This window comes from Canis lupus, chromosome 30 (assembly GCF_048164855.1).
Source record: "Canis lupus baileyi chromosome 30, mCanLup2.hap1, whole genome shotgun sequence".
NCBI classification, from domain to species: Eukaryota; Metazoa; Chordata; class Mammalia; order Carnivora; family Canidae; genus Canis; species Canis lupus.
In genome coordinates, this window is record NC_132867.1 from 25,638,025 (window position 1) to 25,656,426 (window position 18,402).

At 37.5% G+C, this 18,402-nt stretch overlaps 1 protein-coding gene and 1 long non-coding RNA gene across 17 annotated transcripts in view; one reads left to right on the top strand and one right to left on the bottom strand.

The window, feature by feature from the left end:
- APP (amyloid beta precursor protein) overlaps window positions 1–18,402 on the bottom strand; it is a 262,776-nt gene that overhangs the window by 225,103 nt on the left and 19,271 nt on the right. For 2 of the 9 annotated variants that reach the window (XM_072806645.1, XM_072806640.1), the window contains exon 1: window positions 10,167–10,238. The exons of the other annotated variants lie outside the window; for them this stretch is intronic. The gene's annotated coding sequence lies outside the window, so the exon portion shown is untranslated. Of the gene's footprint in view, window positions 1–10,166; window positions 10,239–18,402 lie in introns of those variants that run through there. 9 annotated transcript variants of the gene reach the window in all.
- LOC140621525 (uncharacterized) overlaps window positions 10,346–18,402 on the top strand; it is a 461,525-nt gene continuing 453,468 nt past the window's right edge. For all 8 annotated transcript variants that reach the window (XR_012021267.1, XR_012021262.1, XR_012021260.1 and 5 more), the window contains exons 1-2: window positions 10,346–10,527; window positions 15,013–15,199. This is a non-coding gene — a long non-coding RNA (uncharacterized lncRNA). The remainder of the gene's footprint in view (window positions 10,528–15,012; window positions 15,200–18,402) is intronic.

Genomic DNA, 18,402 nt, shown 5'->3' on the forward strand with positions numbered 1-18,402 from the left:
CTCTAGGCACAATAATTACATGACATGCAGCATGCAGAGCAAGAAAACAGATGATAAGAATAACTGTGCCCCCCACCAGAATATTTCAAAAGCAAATCACGGGCATTTAGAAATGCACAAAAAAATAAAAATCAAGAAGTTCATAAGGTTCCAATATAGTGTGAAATTCTAGGACTTTAGTCTTTTAAACTATACAGGTAAACTTAATCAATGTGGCTTATTACAAGTAAAATTGGATTTTCATTTAATGAAATGAATGTGAGATGGCTGATGACGACTGCAAACCCTGAAATCACATCCCTGGATTCCAATATCACATTTGTAAAATTCAACAATGTGATACTAAGTAAAAATAATGAGGGGTAAAAATCTCGAAAAGGCAGAAGTTCTCCATGCCCTAACTTAAACTAAAAGCACATAACCAAGAGTTGAAAAAATTAATGCTTTTGTTTCCACAACACGGAGCATGAACTACTGACATCACAATAGAGAATACAAATAACCCTTGATTTTCTTATTTTCACACAAGTGAAAGAGAACTCAGCCTGATTCCTGAATTAGATTTTCTTTTCCATAAAGGAAAGGTCTTTAGAAGACCGTTAGAGATCTTTATACATTGTCTTATGATATTGGGGAGTTCAACTATGGTGATGAATACAAAAAGCACCAGTAAGTAAAAAATTAATTAACATAATACCCAGAACTTAACTGTTTCTTAAATACTGTTTTCCTTAATTAAATATCACATTGAATGGTTGTACTCATTTTCACTATAAAGAAGTAATAATTTAAAAAGGGAGGGTGGGGCTGCCTGGGTGGCTCAGTCTGTCTTCAGCTTGGGTCATGATCCCAGAGTCCTGGGATTGAGCCCCTCATTGGGCTCCCTGCTCATCGGGGACTCTTGTCCCTGTTTTCATGCTCTCTCTCTCAATCAAACAAATAAAAATCTTAAAAAACAAAAAATAAAATTAAAGAGGCAATAAAGTGTTCGATGTCACATGAAAGCCAGACTGATGATACTTCCCATTAGAAATGAACAGAGACTGTAATTCCTATGAAGGTTACATTCAGAAGCAAAACCAGACATTATAATAACAAATAACTAGCCTTATCTGTTATGTTTAAAACACAGAAGAATTTTTTTAATAAAATGCTCTAATTAGGTCCTCTGGTTATTCACAAATTTGATTTAAAGCTTAAAACATCTATGAAAGAAGACCTTCTCGTTTTGAGTTTCTGTTTGAAGACTGGCAGTGTTGTTTCTCTGGAGGTGGCACTGCATTGATGTTTCAAGGAATGACAAAACTTCTGCAGGAAAGAACAAAGACTCTCTTCACAAGGAGACAGGCTTGCCCATGACAATAGTGAAGCTGAAACAGACCAACTAACAATTCTCATTGAATTTTAGGTACAGGCTCTGCAAATCCTACATCTCTCCATGTTTTACAATACCCAAAATCCTCAGAAAAAAGCTGCTTCGGGTATTCAGAATATTCTACAGGGCATTCTGTAACATTAAAATATTGAGGAATGACTAAACTGTTTGGCTAAGATTATGCTACAGGCAAATTCCTGTTTCTAAATGTGTCAGGTCTGGACAGCACAAATATGTGTGCTTTAACACCCAAACAAAAAGACTTTACTTCTACTTAGCAATTCATATTTTTAGTAGTAAGTGTTCCCTTCCTTCCTCCCTCGCCACCACAGAAAAGCAGGGAAAAACAAAATCTACTTAAAACAGCCCAAACCATCTTTGAGATGCGAGTTCCCTACTAAGATAAATTCTATTCTTTTCCTTTGAGCACACCTATTCCTGGGTAATATAAATTTATGTTATCAATAAAGTAGTGAAAAGGCCCATAAAGTAAAACACTTCATTATTTACTCAAGGAACACCAAGGTTTTCTAGCAAAATGTAAACCATTTTATAGTTCACTGTGATTCTTTTTTTTTTTCTTTAAAGATTTTATTTATTTATCCATGAAAGACATACAGAGAGAGAGAGAGAGAGAGAGAGAGAAGCAGAGACACAGGCAGAGGGAGAAGCAGGCTCCACGCAGGGAGCCCAACTTGGGACTCGATCCCGGGTCTCCAGGATCACACCCTGGGCTGAAGGCAGCGCTAAACTGCTGAGCCACCAGGGCTTCCCCCACTGTGATTCTATAAACTTTTTTTTCCTCTTAAAGACAATTGGGTCTAGAACCACAGATTCAACCAGTCACTCAAAATATTTGTTGGCTCCTTTTACGAAGCCAAAACAAATTATTAAACTTTTGCAGAGACATCAATTGTGCAATGGAGGCATGCTTAAATCGTAAAGGAAAAAAGAAAATGTTTACTGTGCTATGTAAAATTCAAGCATTGAGGGATAATATTTTATAGCCAAAACAGGCTACTCAGTAATAACAGAAAAACACCCAATTATAACAAGCTGCTCTAAATTACAAAGCCTAATTTATTGACAACTGATTTGAATATCTAATTCAAACTATCTAAGAGATCCACCTAACTGATCTCATCAGTGAGATTATATAACAGTTATATATAACATGATATGGTTGAAAGCATAGTTTGGCATCTCAAATCTTCAGAATCATGAATCACAAAACTCAAATTTGACACTCAATTTATTACAGATGAGGCTCTACATTACACAGTTAGTGTGAATTAATAAGGGTTTTTTTTTTTCACCCAGATGTCGTTTTCTAAAACAAGGAAAATTACTAAAACAAACCCCTCAATATATTATACAGCTACCAATAAACAAAATATCCATCTAGTCTTTTGATGACAACTGATCAGTCAAGCTCTGCCACTAGATAAAGAATTAATCTTGTAAATAGGGACAGTTAAAACAAACTCAAGAAAAAAACTGCCTTGTCATGGTAAGAAGTCCCTGCTTCATATATGGCATTTGAGGCTCACCAGAAAGGACTCCATGTAATGGGAAAAAAATGTTTAAGTAATATTATATATGCCATATGCCTTAATTCTGATTTTAGCTCAGCCTCATAATGAAACCTGCACCTTGCACCCATTACATAATTCAGCAAACTAAAACTCATTAAACTAAAATCTACAAGGCCCCAGTGCACTGGATTAAGACTTTAAAAGTCCAAAATATAAAAGTCATCCCTCTTTAAGTAATTAATTTTAGTCTGCCCCCACATTAAAATAAAAATCTCTCTTACTCCTTATCTAACGGCAGAACTTTATATATTTTCTATTATGCAGTATAAGATACCTGCCTTATTACCTGGATATTGGTTTAGCATCCACAGCAAATATTTATCTCCGTAAGTCCTTAAATTCACTGGTATAGTGCTTGCCCAAAGAACACACAAATATTTGGTTACTTCAACTGAGTTTTAAAAAACCCAAGAAATTGTGTTACCAAATACGGTATTTTTAGTTTTAAAGTAATTTTTAAAAGTGTATTTATTTTCAAGTAATATCCACACTCAATATGGGGCTGGAACTTAAGACACCAAGATCAAAAGTCTCATGCTCTTCCGATTGAGCCAGCCAGTTGCCCATTAAAGTGATTTCTAAGGAAAATCATTTGTGTTCACTCTCAAAAGAACCCCTTGAGTGCCTATATTAAAATCTAAGTGCAAAGACCCCCAAAAGCAAAAATGCATTAAAAACTGGATTTATTTGATACAAGATAGTAAAGAAATGCGTGATTTCTGAGTTCATGTATTCTACATTAGAAGTTCACTATATACATACACTTCACTGGTAAAGCTCGACATCAAAAAGATAAATCTGACAGCTCCTGAGTAATCAGAAGGAAACTATTAATATTGCATATGCAATTTTTATTAACACACTTGTCATGACATTTTGATTTTAGGACTCACCTAATGTTTGTGTGATGCTAGATGAAGTCTGAGTGTCTTAATTATTCATTACAATTACTGGGGAAATTAATCATTAAATCATGGATTAGATGTACAATCTTGTTCCACAGCTTTTTGGCCATTAGAGCTGATTAACAATTAGAATAAAGGAAAATGCTCCCTTTTCAGTATCAAACCAATCAGAACTAATACAAGAAGATTTTCCTGCATCAAGATAGAGATGTTTTGGCTGCCTAGATAATAAATAAATCTCTCTGCCTGGCTTTGATCTGGAACTTAACTTGGTTAATGACTGATTTCAAACATCTGCAAAATGACATTCAAGCTTCCATACTAACTTCTCTGATGCTGGAATTTCTTTGCAGGAATTTCCAAGGTGTTGAAGAATATTATTTAAAGGAAAAGTGATGTTTTCCCGTCTATGATTATTTACATATATCTGTTTCAAATTCTCACCCATTATTTTACATACTCTAAGCAACATCCTAAACATAAAAAAGTACTGAGAATATAAAATCATTAGTATTATTAATATCTGCAAATACGACAGCCTTAGATGCTTTAATCATTTAAAAGTCAGCTTAACAAAGCAGAGAATTAACTCAAACAGGTAATCAAGTGACATGGGGGAGGAACAGGATGGAGGCTATTTTCTGAAGCAAAATTAAAAAAGAAAAAATCCACTCTTGAAATTGTTCCAATGGGAATTTTCAGCTCTTGTTAGTTAACACAACGTGTGAACACTTTTCTTTTAAAAACAATTTGCTTTTCACAGCAATTTTCTAAGTGTGATTCCAGGAGACAGTGCAGAGCCACCCATTTGTTGGCTTCAGTTTCCACCCCTTTGTCTCAGAATGGTAATAATAATAATTTCCCATGATTACACTGTAGAATTTACTGTGAATAAGTCAAAATTCAGAATAAGGTCTGCCTTTGGCTCAGGTTGTGATCCCAGGATCCTGGGATCGAGTCTGCATCGGCCCCCATAGAGACCTGCTTCTCCCTCTGCCTATGTCTCTGCGTCTCTCTCTCATGAATATATAAATAAAAATCTTGTAAGATTCAGAATGAGGCTATGTCTTTAACACACGATTTAGAATGATTCCCCAAAAAAGCATAACTGATTATTTTCTTGAAGTAAAGCTATCTGGTATTTCTTAGAACCTAAGCGTTGCCAAATATCTAAAGTAAGACTAATAAATTTCACCACTCCACTCTCAATAGGATTCTCAGTCAAAATCATCCCCCATCTTGACATTTTCTCAGGTCTCTCTGAATGTATGACAGTGCCCATTCTCCAGTATTTTTAAAAATATTTTTATTTATTTCTTTACAAGAGAGGGAGGGAGAGGGAGAGAGAGAGAGAATCTCGAGCAGACTCCACATTCAGCGTGGAATCAGATGCTCATAACCCTGTGATCATGACCTGAGCCGAAAGGATGCTTAAATGACTGTGCCACCCAGGCACCTCTCCCCCAGTATTTTTAAAGAACTCACACAATTGCTACTGAATAGGTGGCGAGGGATACCATCCCTTATAATTATGCTTTGTGCATAATCAGATAGCAAGCCAAAGATAAAACCAGGATTAGAATTACCTTCTTAAATTCTTAGCTCATCAAGAAGGTAAAACTCATGAATATTACTACTATCTCTGCAGGAGCAGCACCAGACTTTCTTAGCCAGGATTCAAGACTTCTCCAATCTATCAGAAAACTTACAGGGGCTGAAAGCAGTCTCCTGGGATGCAAGACTTCCTGTTAACTCAAGGACATTCAAGTACGTATCAGTGGAAATCATTTAATTTTCTACCGCTTCCTAACTAGTAACCATGGAACCATGAAAAAAATATTCAAAACCAGAAGAGTTTTCTCCTGAATTCAATGCAAATTCAATCCAACCACTCCAAACTCCAACCACCCCCTTGTTTTAAACCACCCAAAATTTTCATTTTCAATTTCCACACTAATACATGAAGAAAAATACAAACTACTTGGAGAAGCCAACATACCCGCTATCGTCTCAAATTCATTCTGAAGTATCTTCATTTGCCAAATGGAGAGTCTTCCATCAGATTTTAAGTGCAAGCCTTCCCTGGAAGACACTGGAGGTCTAAGAGCCTTTGCCTGCCTTTACCTCCTTATCCTAGGCTTCTATCTTCCCAATTTCACAAAACCAAGAGTGTTTTGTATACATACTAGGAAGAAGCAATAGAGGAAACAAGAGGTAGGAATTTCTGGAATTGTTCTGGAATTGTCTTTTAAAAGTTTCGTTGGGGTGCCTGGGTGCTGCATGAGGTTGAGCATCCAACTCTTGATTTCAGCTCAGGTCATGATCTCAGGGTTATGAGATTGAGCCCTGTCAGGCTTGACGCTCAGTATGGAGTCGGTTAGAGATTCTCTTTCCCTCCCACTTGTGCTGTCTCTCATTCTCAAAAAAAAAAAAAATAATAATAAATTAAAAATAAATAAATCTTAAAAAAAAAAACCTTTTGTCATATGCATGTCTGTGCTCCTCTCATCCTGCACTCCCCCACTATGTCTGAATGAGAAACACACATGTACACACATGCCTCCACATACCTAATGCACTTCCACGCACCAAACTCACCCACCCCACACATGCACACGTCCCATATACTACCCCCCATACCCCCCACACAACCCCCTCACCACACACACACACACGACACACACGATACGCAATCACCAATCACAATCGATCTTTAACAAATATATACTCTAATGATTCTACTCTATCCTGATGCCATCAGGCTCTAAGGAATGCTATTTTTTAATGTGTACAAAATTATTTAGGTTCTAAGTTAGGGTTTTGCAATGTCTGGCCCCCTAAGAAAAACTGACATTTGAATAAGGCAAAAGTCTGAACTCCATGATTTCTCTTCAACATCTACAACAATCTGATTCATAAATAATTTCAAAATGTGTATTTTTAATGAGCAGTGAGTTTACCTCAGTCCACCTAATCTATTTTCAGAAATGCTGTTGGAAGGCGTCTGGGTGGCTCAGTCAGTTAAGCATTTGCCTTTGTCTCAGGTCATGATCCCAGGGTCCTGGAACTGAGCCCTGCAGTGGGCTCCCTGCTCAGCGGGGAGTCTGCTTCTCCCTCTGCCCCCTCTACTAGTGCGTGCTCTCTCTCTCTTTCACTTGCTCTTTCTCTGAAGTAAATAAAATCTTTTTTTTTTTTTAAAGAAATGCTGTTGCAATAATTTGTGCTGATTACTTCCTTTTATCTAAACCTTGAACAACCTAAAGATAGATAATGAACTAGAACACAGACTGGTTAGCTTATTTCTAACCTAGAAGTTAAGTGTTGGTCCTGACTTCAAGGCACTGTCTTTCACTGTTAGATCTATGAAGAGATTACAATGATCTTCGCCCAATTAACCACAAACTGGCCCCCTTAGACAACTGGTTTTCAAACTGTCCCCTATGGAACCCTGGGGTTCCATAGAGGTGCTTTAGTATTTGAAAGGAAGCTAAAACAAAGGCACTGGTTTTTAAAGTTTCAATGAAAACAAACAAGCTTTTTAAAACCAATTTTATAGCCTAAGGTCCCACTTAATCTATATTTTTGTTTGAAAAAAATTGGTTGTTACTTTATTTTTTATTGCAAGTGAAAACCCATGCCCTGTATTATAATTGGACTAATGTTATAATTAGAAGAAGAAATTTGCAACTATGTATGGTGATAGGTGTTAACCAGACTTAGTGTGGTGATCGTTTGCAATATATAAAATATGGAATTGTTATGTTGTACACCTGAAATTTATGTTATATATCAATCATACTACCTAAAATTTTTAGTAGAGATCACACTCGAAGCAGTTTCAAGTTGCTATAAGATAATTTTCACTATCACAAAACAAGTAGGTGAGACGTGGCCTGGGGAGAGGCAGCTTGTCATCATAACAAGAAAACACTCCCAGCAGGACCCTTTCCCTGCCAGGAATCACAGAATTGCAGAGGGTGAAAAAGGAAAACAAGAGAGCAAAACCAGATAAATTTTAGGAGCTATAACCTCTTACTTAGAAGCAATAGATAGAATTACAAAAGGAAAAAAAAAGAATATAATCCTAAACTCTAAATAAGTCATAGTTCTTAAAACATTACTTAGCAGTAATATAAAAATATTCTGGTCACCCACCCCAGGGATAAATAAAAAGACAGGAGAGATCCTATTTCTGGTCTTTCATTTAGTGGATATGAGTCATGGCCTTCCCTAGGATTTTATTGATGAAACAAAATACACATTTGTTCTGTAAACAAAGGGCTTACTAGGGAACTTATTTTCCTCTTTAATGAGAGTTGGCCAAGTATTTCTTGTGGCTCTAGTGAATATTTTGGAAATTTATAAGAACTATAATATATTTTGTAAAACTTCTAATACCTAGTGGTCTTTTTCTTAGTCTACATTGCTCTAATTATAAAATCTTGCATCAAATCCATTTAGAAACCTATGGCCAGAAGTATATACAGGTAAAATGATATGATGCTTGAAATTCACGACAGAAAAAAAAAATGTTTATGTGTGTGTGCTGAAACAAGAACAAAATGTGATCAATTGTTGAATCTGGATGACACATTTCTTTGAAATTTAAAAAAAAAAAATTTAAATCCCTTTGAAAGGTTGTCAGATTATGTAAACTACCACAAATACTATTATGCTTGCTATAAGGATCAAAATATAGGATTAAACCAAAGGATTAAAAGAGTATAAAACGTTCTCCCCCCCCAAAAAAAATTCTCCCAATTTCATAAATAATTTGTCAGTAGACAGTTTCCAATGGATACATTACAGTATCTCTTGCTCAATATTTACCAACTACAAATACAAAATGGAAGACTAAATGACTCAGAAAGCAAACTGAGGTTTGGTTGCTTACTATTTGATCCAAGGAAAGGGAAAAGGAAGACTTTCTTCAACTATATCGTTTACCTTCTTGGCAAGCAATGAGTGTTTGCAACTTTATGCAGACTGTGGGGAAATATTAGGACATTCTTATACAGTTGACCACTGGACACAAGTCTGAATTTCATGGGTCCACTTATACAAAAATTCTGTTTCAATTAACACAGTACAGTACTGTAAATGTATTTTTCTTATAGTTTTCTTAATAACATTTTCTCTAGCTTACCTTATTAAAATACAGTATATATTAGAGCATACCAACTATGTGTTGGCTTTTTACGTTATTGACAAGGCTTCCAGTCAACAATAGACTATTGGTAGTTTAGTTTTTGGGGACTCAAACATTATATATAGATTTTCAACTACATGGTGGTTAGGAGGGTGGTCAGTGACCATAACCCCTTTGTTCAAAAGTCAACTGTATTTTTAGGGGCACCTGTATTTTCAGTTGGTTGAGCATTTGACTCTTGATATTGGCTTAGGCCATGATCTCAGGTCCCGGGATCAAGTTCCACACAGGCCAGCTTGGAACCTCCTTGAGATTCACTCCCTCTCCCTTTACCTCTGCCCGTCCATGCTCTCTCTCTCTCAAAAAACGAAAAAGTCAATTGTACTTCTGTAGATGTCATATTACTTTGAACCATGATTTTAGATTGAGTCTGTACATTTTAGTATGGTAGGAAAGGCTGATCAATATCCTGAACTACAAAAAAACACCATAATGCAATGTACATAAAAGATCGGAAATAAGTAGGGAAGAAGGTATGTTAATGCACAAAATCAAGTAACTGGAAAGGACAGAAGAACTAATGGTGCTACCCTCTTGCCCTGAGAAGAATGCATTTTATCATGCAGACACACCTTAAATTCAAAGGTAACTCATTATCAAATAATTGTGCATAAAACCATCCTTTACCTTATGAAGGATGCAAAAGGCTGCTTGATCTAAAAGCTCAGAATCTGGTCAACATTTTGTAAAAGAAATTTACATTAGTGGCTTTCAGATTTAGCTTCCATCAGAATCCACTGAAGTGATTATTAAGTCACTGGCCCACCCCCAGACCACACTTTTAAGAACTATGGGCTTATTCCATAATTCATTCCTGCAAAGTACCAGATTTTTTAAAAGGAGCTACAATTCTTAAAAATCCAATACACAGTCTAAGAGAAGCATCTCACTGAACAGAATTTTCAGGCAGAGCAAGAGAGTTTTACAAAGAGTTATCACAAAGAGAATTGCATTTCAAGGGCTAACAAATTAAATTGGTACTGAAAAATTTATAAATTTCATCCCTACATCGTAGTTAAAATTTTTCTAATGTTGCAACTTACAAAAAGGTACTAATGTCTGAGAACAGATCTTTACCTTACCCAAATGCAGACTTAAAACAATGCTTCCTTCAGAGAGCTCACACAGCTAAGAGGACCTGGCATCAGAGGACCAGTTTGAAGCGGGGGTGGGGGGGAGAGCTCTTGCTCCAATCATCTTCAATTACATCAGCAACTATGGAATGCTCCCTAAGATCAACAAACTGTTGCTGCAGTGACCACAACTGACCCAGTACGCATCAGAGCTTTCCATCCTTGGCAGTGTGAATCATCAGGGCATCAGAACTAACCCAATTCCCACTGGACGGAAGAAGGCCATGCTCTTCAGGCGTGGATCACAGACACTGGGACGAAGTGGAGAGGCGATGTAGAGCCAACAAGGGACAACCACAGCCTGGATAAAGTAAATCAATTTCCTTTTGTAAATTTCTTAAATGAAAGTGTCAGCATGGGGCAGGAAGAACAAAATGGAAAACGGCTGCTGGCTGAAATTCCATCTGAGGTTTACCAGTGAGTTAATTCTCACTAACTGCTTCTTCCAAATCAGACCTCTAAAAACCAGCTGCAGTCAAAATGACAGTTTGGATTTCAACAAATGCAAAGTCTTATCTGTGCCATCTGGACCAGAATGAGAATAATTTAAGTTAATCGAGATAGGAAACCTCACTGGCATTAACACCTTTAAAAAATCTGGTTTATATATATAAAAAAAAAATAGTAATCTCGTAGTGGGGGGCTGTTTGGTGCTGGTATCAATTCATACTTTTAACTCAATTCAAACAAATTATCTATTGAAAGGATGGCAACAAACATCATGGTGTGTGGTTGGGTTTAAAGTAAGGTTAAGCTCCTTTCTAGCTTTAACACCAAAAGAAAATTCATTTATGTAGACATTCTAGAGTAGAAAAGAGAACAAATTTGGAATCAGACCGCATATGCTTAAATTCTAACCCCAAACTGTGATCAGGAACAAAAGGACCATGATTTGGGCTCCTCATCTGTAAATTAGGGAATAAAATTGTACCTACCTCATAGAACGCTGTGGGAATTAAAAGAGCATGAAAATTGCTTAACAAGCAAAAATAGGAATGCTCATGATGACATGTAAATCTGAAGTTGCAAATACCAACACCAAGAGTCTAATTACAACTTTTAGAAAATTACATGTCATTTGTCCACTGTATGAGCCTCAGAAGTTTGCAAAAACCACAAATCAACTTGAATGTTACTTAATGCTTTATGAATAGGCTGACAGTGTATTTTACAATTTCCTGATTTTGCCTACATTTTAGGCATGGCCACATTAGAAGAGGAAAACAAGCAACAAAACCAAAGGAAAAATATTAGGCTGCTTTTAATTTTCTAATGAGAATCTTTATCCGCGAGGTACCTGGGTGGTTCAGTGGTTGGGCATCTGCCTTTGGCTCAGGTTGTGATCCCGGGGTTCTGGGATCAAGTCCCACATAGGGCTCCCTGCAGGGAGCCTGCTTCTCCCTCTGCCGGTGTTGCGTCTCTGCCTATCTCTGTGTCTCTCTCATGAATTAAAAAAAAAAGAAAGAAAGAAAATCTGTATCTACAGGGCAGGGTTGTGGATGACTAAGTTCTTTTACTTTTGGGGACATAGCAGGGGACTAAGGTTACGTGTTGTCACTTATAAACATGGGTGTGTACGTGAGCAGAGCCATTAAAAATGTCTTGCAAATGTTATGAGCCAATCATCAATGTTGGCTCACGGCAGCGGTGGTAATAATAAATATTTACTGTGTGTACACTATGTCCTCTGGGCTGTGTTATTTCTTTTAATCCTAACACCCCTAGAAGTTAAGGTACTTTTCTAATTAGTCCCATTTTACAGGTCAAGAAACTGAAGATTAAGGGGAGTTTTAAAAAATAAACAATATAAAGTTATTCCATGAAGAGTTTCACAAATAAAGCTTTCAAGAACTCAGAAAGGCAGGGTGCCTGAGTGGCTCAGCTGGTTAAGCATGTGCCATTCCACTCAGGTCATGATCTCTGGGTCCTGGGATCGAGCACCTGACCAGCTGGCTTCCAGCTCTGCAGGGAGTCTGCTTCTCTCTCTCCCTCTCCCTCTCTGCCTGTCCCCACCATTCTCTCAAATAAATAAAATATTTTTTAAAAATATTTCATTTATTTATTCATGAGAGACACAGAGAGAGAGAGAGAGAAGCAGAGACACAGGCAGGAGAAGCAGGCTCCCTGCTGCGAGCCTGATGTGGGACTTGATCCCAGGACCCTGGGATCAAGACATGAGCCAAAGGCAGATGCTCAAGCAGTGAGCCACCCAGGTGCCCCTAAATAAATAAAATCTTAAGGAAAATAAAAAAGAATTCGGGAAAGCAATGAACTATTGTGCCAGATCAGGGATGGTCTCTGACCTGCACGGAAGGCCACTCCCTCAAAGATAAGCAACCGTCAAGGGGCACATGTGTGATACCAGGTCACACTATGTAACCTATGGAAAACACTGCATGGGGACGGGTAAGAATAGCATACACATGTCAGGTCCGGATGACAGGGTACACAAAAGGAATTTTTGCAACCATTAAGGTGATTATGCTGGCATTTCAGTGGAACATGCTTGGTGGTTTAAGTGGCTTGATAAGTAGCAACAGGGGCTTCTTTAAAGCTAGCAGGATCCATTCTGAACAGGTGAACTTTTTTTTTTTGGCTGCCAAGTGGGGCATGTTGGATAATTTAAGAAAGCTGCACCACCAGACTTTTCCCTAGCCTGATGCTTCTTCACATGGGCTTTACTAATAAAGTTGTGGCTGGTTTGCTGCAGCAACACGTCTCTAAATGGATATATCACGTGTTCATTTTCACCAAGATTCACACCTTTCTGTAGAACCAGTTCAATCCTGTTAGATGGTCCCCTACTCAAAATTAAGACACTGGGGCACCTAGGTGGCTCAGTTGGTTGAGCATCTATCTGCCTTCGGCTCAGATCAGGATCTTGGAATCCTGGGATTGAGCCCTGCATCAGGTTCCCTGCTTGGTGGGGAGTCTGCTTCTCCTTTCTCTCTCTCCCTCTGCACCCCTCCCCACCCTGCTCATGTGTTCAAATGAATGAATGAATGAATGAATAAACAAATAAAATCTTTAAAAAATTAAGAGACCATCCCTCAGTATTACTTAAGAAAATAAATAGAAATATATCTTGCCTGTATTTCAATAATCAGCAAACCTATGGGGAAACAGTCAATACTGTATGTATATAAAAAGAAGCCACTTAAACACTTAAGTTACTCAGAAATTTAAAATCTTTATTCAAGGTCAAAGACAGCTTTAGAAAAATTCAGTATTACTTTACTGGCCACAACCTCCAACTTTTATAACCAATGTGGAATGGGAATAGATTTTGATAAGGTTTTCATCCATAAAGAAATCTTTAATGGGGGATCCCTGGGTGGCTCAGCGGTTTGGTGCCTGTCTTTGGCCCAGGGCGTGATCCTGGAGTCCCAGGACTGAGTCCCGCATCGGGCTCCCTGCATGGAACCTGCTTCTCCCTCTGTCTGTATCCCTGCCTCTCCTCTCTCTGTGTCTCTCATGAATAAATAAAATCTTAGAAAAGAAAAGGAAAGGAAAGGAAAGGAAAGGAAAGGAAAGGAAAGGAAAGGAAAGGAAAGGAAAGGAAAGGAAAGGAAAGGAAAGAAAAAAGAAAAGAAAATCTTTAATGTTTAAATCTTTCACATTTAAGCCAAAAAAACTTTAAAAGGTAAGTACAAAGATGTCTTCAAAAATAATGAAGTTTTCAAAATCAAAAGTTTTTGGGTTACTGTCCCACAGGAGTTAAAGAGGCACCATAGGTCAAGTCACTTCCACATTAAGTGCCAGGAGCCTGAGACCCAACCTCAGCTGTGCTGTTTACTATGATTTGGGAGCAGATTACCGCAGCCTCACCAAATCTAACTTTGTTCCTATTTTGAGATAGTATTTGCCCTGCCTCTGTCACCAAGGAAAGAATGTTCTCCATATTTCATATTTAGTTTACATTATACCCCGATACAATCTCAATTTACTGCTTTAATTTAGCACACTGTGCAAATATTTTGCATCTTAGGCAATGTATGTTTTATTATAATTTCCCACACCCAAATAGTTATTAAAAACAATTTGCTACTAATTTAGTAGGGTCTACCTTCAACATTTAATTAATAAAGTCAGTTATAGTTTCCATTTGTTAAGAAAATCTAAAATAAGTTTAAAAACAAGTATTTTATTGCAGTGCTTGGGTGGTTCATTGAGTTAAGTGTCCAACTCTTGGTTTCAGCTCAGATCATGATCTCAGGGTTGTGAGACTGAGCCCTGCATTGGCCTCCATGCTGAGTATGGAGAGTCTCCTTGTCCCCCTTGTCCCCCTTTCTCCCACCCTCCCCCCCCTTCCCACCCCCCTCCTTGCATGTGCTCTCTTTCTCCAAAATAAATAAATCTTAAAAATAATAATAAAACAAGTATTTTATCATGGTCCATTCTTTTCACTTTCTGTGTTAAAATGCCCAGTGTAAATTCAGTAAGAGACAGAACATTTCCATTCAATTGATGAGAACTCCATAGCTTGCATCAGTATCAACTTCCGAAATGATATTACAAGTGCCAACAATAGAAATTTTGAGTTGAAGGAGTTGCTTTGTGATGTTCAATATAGAGCAAATGAGAATGAAATATTTACTTTCAACAGCAAGTTTTGATGTAGCAGTTACCCATGAAACAGATGAAATTCACTGAAATGAGCTAGTTTTATGATACAATTAAATTTGCTATTCTCAACTTTATAAAAGTAACGTTCCTTAGTCAACTGGGAAGATAATAGATATTGTATCAAAATACATGTCTTCCTAAAATTAGACATGTTTTAAATAATGAACAGGATGGCTTGTTGTGGAAAGAAGTTCCTGAGGTCAACTGTTCCAAGCTGGCTGACTACCACCTACCAGGAATCGAAGAACAAGGGAATTACACAGCCAAGATGAGGTGGCACATCGTAGTAGGGCACCTTTCTAAAGTGTCTGCATTGTGACAAAGAATAAAAAATATAGAAGGTGATAATGTAAAAAGTAAGTATGTACTACCTTCTTCTCCATTCCACTGTCTCGTTATCAAGAGGCATTTTGTTAGATACACTTGATCTTTCAGAGATGGTCTATGCAGCCACCATCCTTATTAGTATAGATGTGAATATCCCCAACTATCAAGATATGTTCTATGCACATAAATTTTGTTCTATATATAAGATGCTCCTCAATGTAACTTACTATGCTTGCTTTCTGCAAATTCCTTTTTTCACTTAACACTATTTTAAATGTATGGTGGAATTCTATTCCAGTTTGGTACAATAGTAAAAAATACATTTGTTTAAAGGATACAATTAATGCTCTAATAGTGTCCTCTTCTTTTTAAGATTTTATTTATTTTTGAGAGAGAGAGAGAGAGAGAGAGAGCAGGAGCAGAGGAGAGGAAGGGCAGAGGGGGAGAGGAAGAAACTGAGCAGGGATCGGGACATGGGGCTTGATCCCATGACCCTGGGATCATGACCTGTGCTGAAGGCATATGCTCAACTGGCTGAGCCACCCAGGTGCCCCTAATAATGTCCTCTTTTGTGGACAGTCATACAATACATTATGCTACTAATTCCTAGAACTGCTAAATTGAGGGGTATGCTCATAAAGTTCTGAACAATTGTTCTTGACTGTACCGGGATGCCTGAATGGCTCAGTGGTTGAGCATCTGGCCTTTGTCTCAGGTCATGAACCTAGGATCAAGTCCTGTATCAGGCTCCTCGGAGCCTTTTCTCCCTCTGCCTATGTCTCTCATGAATAAATAAAATCTTTAAAAAAAAAAAAAAAGAAGAAAAAGAAAACTTCTGTACCATTGACAGTAGAAAAAAATGTGTTTCTTCACATTCTTGCCAGCTCTGGCAAGACTCCTCAGTCTCTGCCAACTCGATGGTTAAAAAATGTGTTGTTTTAATTTGAATTTCCCAGATTACTAATGAAATTGAACACAACTGCATAGGTTTAGTGGCTATGTATATTTTTTCCTGAGTACTGTCTATTAAATATATTTCCTTTGTTTATTTCAATTCTCTCAGAGGCTCATAATGAAATATGTATGGCTAAAATTATCTCACTGAATTTATTTCAAAAGAGCCCAGTGAGGAAAAGGAGTTTGGGAGTTGTTTACCTAAAATAATGATAGATAATAAGGTTACTAATAAGTTTATGATTTCTGAGGCTGGGTGACAGGCACCAAAGGATTCTCTTCTCTTTTGTATGCTTTAATTTTTTTCATAATAAAAGTTTTTAAAGTGTTTTGCTCATTTTACTCTTAAGATGTTCATATTTAGTATTTCTAATTGATTTGTAAGAGCCCTTTGTGGATTAAAGAAATTTGCCCTTTGTTATAGACTCTCTAAATATTATAATCAGCCAGCTTCTTTCTGCGGACAGATATCCCAATACCACTTAATGAATAATCTTTTCTCCTCCTGATGTGAAAAACCACCTTTATCCTGCATTAATTGCATATCCTGCATTAATTACATAGGAATGTAATATTCATACAAGTTTATTTCTACACTTCCATTTTGTCCTATGGATTTGTCTTTACATGTGCTATGCAGTTTCAATTTCTGTACTTTTTACATTTTTCTTTAGATTTTTCTGGCTCTTCTCACCCAATGATTTTCCCATATGACTTTTTAAATAATTGTGTTGATTTTCCTAAGTGTCTGTTATAAACTTCCCTCCCTATACAGATGCCTCTTTAACCCAGTATAGTTTGGTCTTTCCTTTTACATCAGTATATTTTCATAGTTCCACCCAAAGTCTCATCGGTTGCATTCAGGCTCTGAATTCACTTGACATACTGCTAGCACACAAATGTTAAATAATTCTCTTCTCAGGGTAAAAAAATATATATATATTTATTTGGCTATTGTGAAAGGTCAAACTGCCAAAACAGACTGGTATAACATTTGAACACAACCACTTATATAAGCCTTATTTTTATGAATAAGCACCTGACTAGAAATGTAATAAAGGAGCATGTCATAACCAGTCTCAGGCGAAGGGTTTTAAATATAATACACTAATTTTAGTCAGAAGCATTTTAGTTTTACTTTTTCGGTCTACAGTTTCAAGGAAGATGTGGCTTCTTAAAGGGAAAAACACCATTTATATAGCTTGATTAATTTATTAGAAATAAGCAGCCGAGAGCATCTGTTTTCACAGAGCAACTGTTAAATTAATCCATATTAAGTCAGCCTCAAAGCACTTGGATGCTGCCACAGGATGTGGGTGTAACAGGATCGCAAAGACTAACATCTGATGGGGCCTTACATATGCCGGGTCAGAAGGAAGATTGGGGGCTGGGTAGGGGGGTACAGGGAGAGAGTACATCCTTCTAGAATTAAAACATCAAAACCCCCAGCAGTCTCATGGGTTTGTGTTGAAAAAAAAAAAAAAATCCCTCCCCCATCCAAAATAAGACCGTGCCCTAAAATAAAACCGCCCCAAACTAAAAAGCATACCACTACATTCAACTCACATTTTGTGGATTAATGAAATTTACGAGTCACCTGAAACCACTAAAGGCACATGGTGATTTTTCTCCTGAATCTAATGTCCGACTGACACAAGTAGAGAAATACACAGATAAGATGTGAATAGAAATGCACATCTCTAATACAGAGTCAATGCACAAACAAGCAGGTCCAGGAGCTAAAGTCCTGCTACTACCATTTCAGGAATCTTCTGCAGGTGCTAGAAGCCAACAGATCCCCTCAGCAAGAGCTCTCAATTACCTCCTTTCCAGTCCCCTGTGACATGTGGTAAACAATCCCTTTGTTTTCAAAGGAGTTAGCAGAGATCTTTGAGAGACAGCCATCAGGAATTCTGGAGCTGTCTCCAGCTGGTCTAAGCAGCCAGGGCTATCACTTGTGCAGGGTCACTGCTGAAAATGCCAAGGAGGGGCACAAGGAGGAGTGGCAGGAAAGGGGCCAGGCAGGAGGGCCGCATCCTGGACAAGCATTCTTTACGTTCCTTTCCAAGTGGCTTTTCTTCTGGGTTCACAGACATTTCAGTCTCTAGCAATTTGACCACAAAGTCTTTGCAGAATTTTAAAGTCATTGGTGTTTTCAGACGTTAAGAATGTTGTCAATGAAATGTGGAGATGCTCCAGCCTTCCAGCTATTTGATAGCCCTGAAACGTGAAGCAAGGCGGTGCAGTGCCACCGTAACTGGACCTCTGTCCCAGCCTC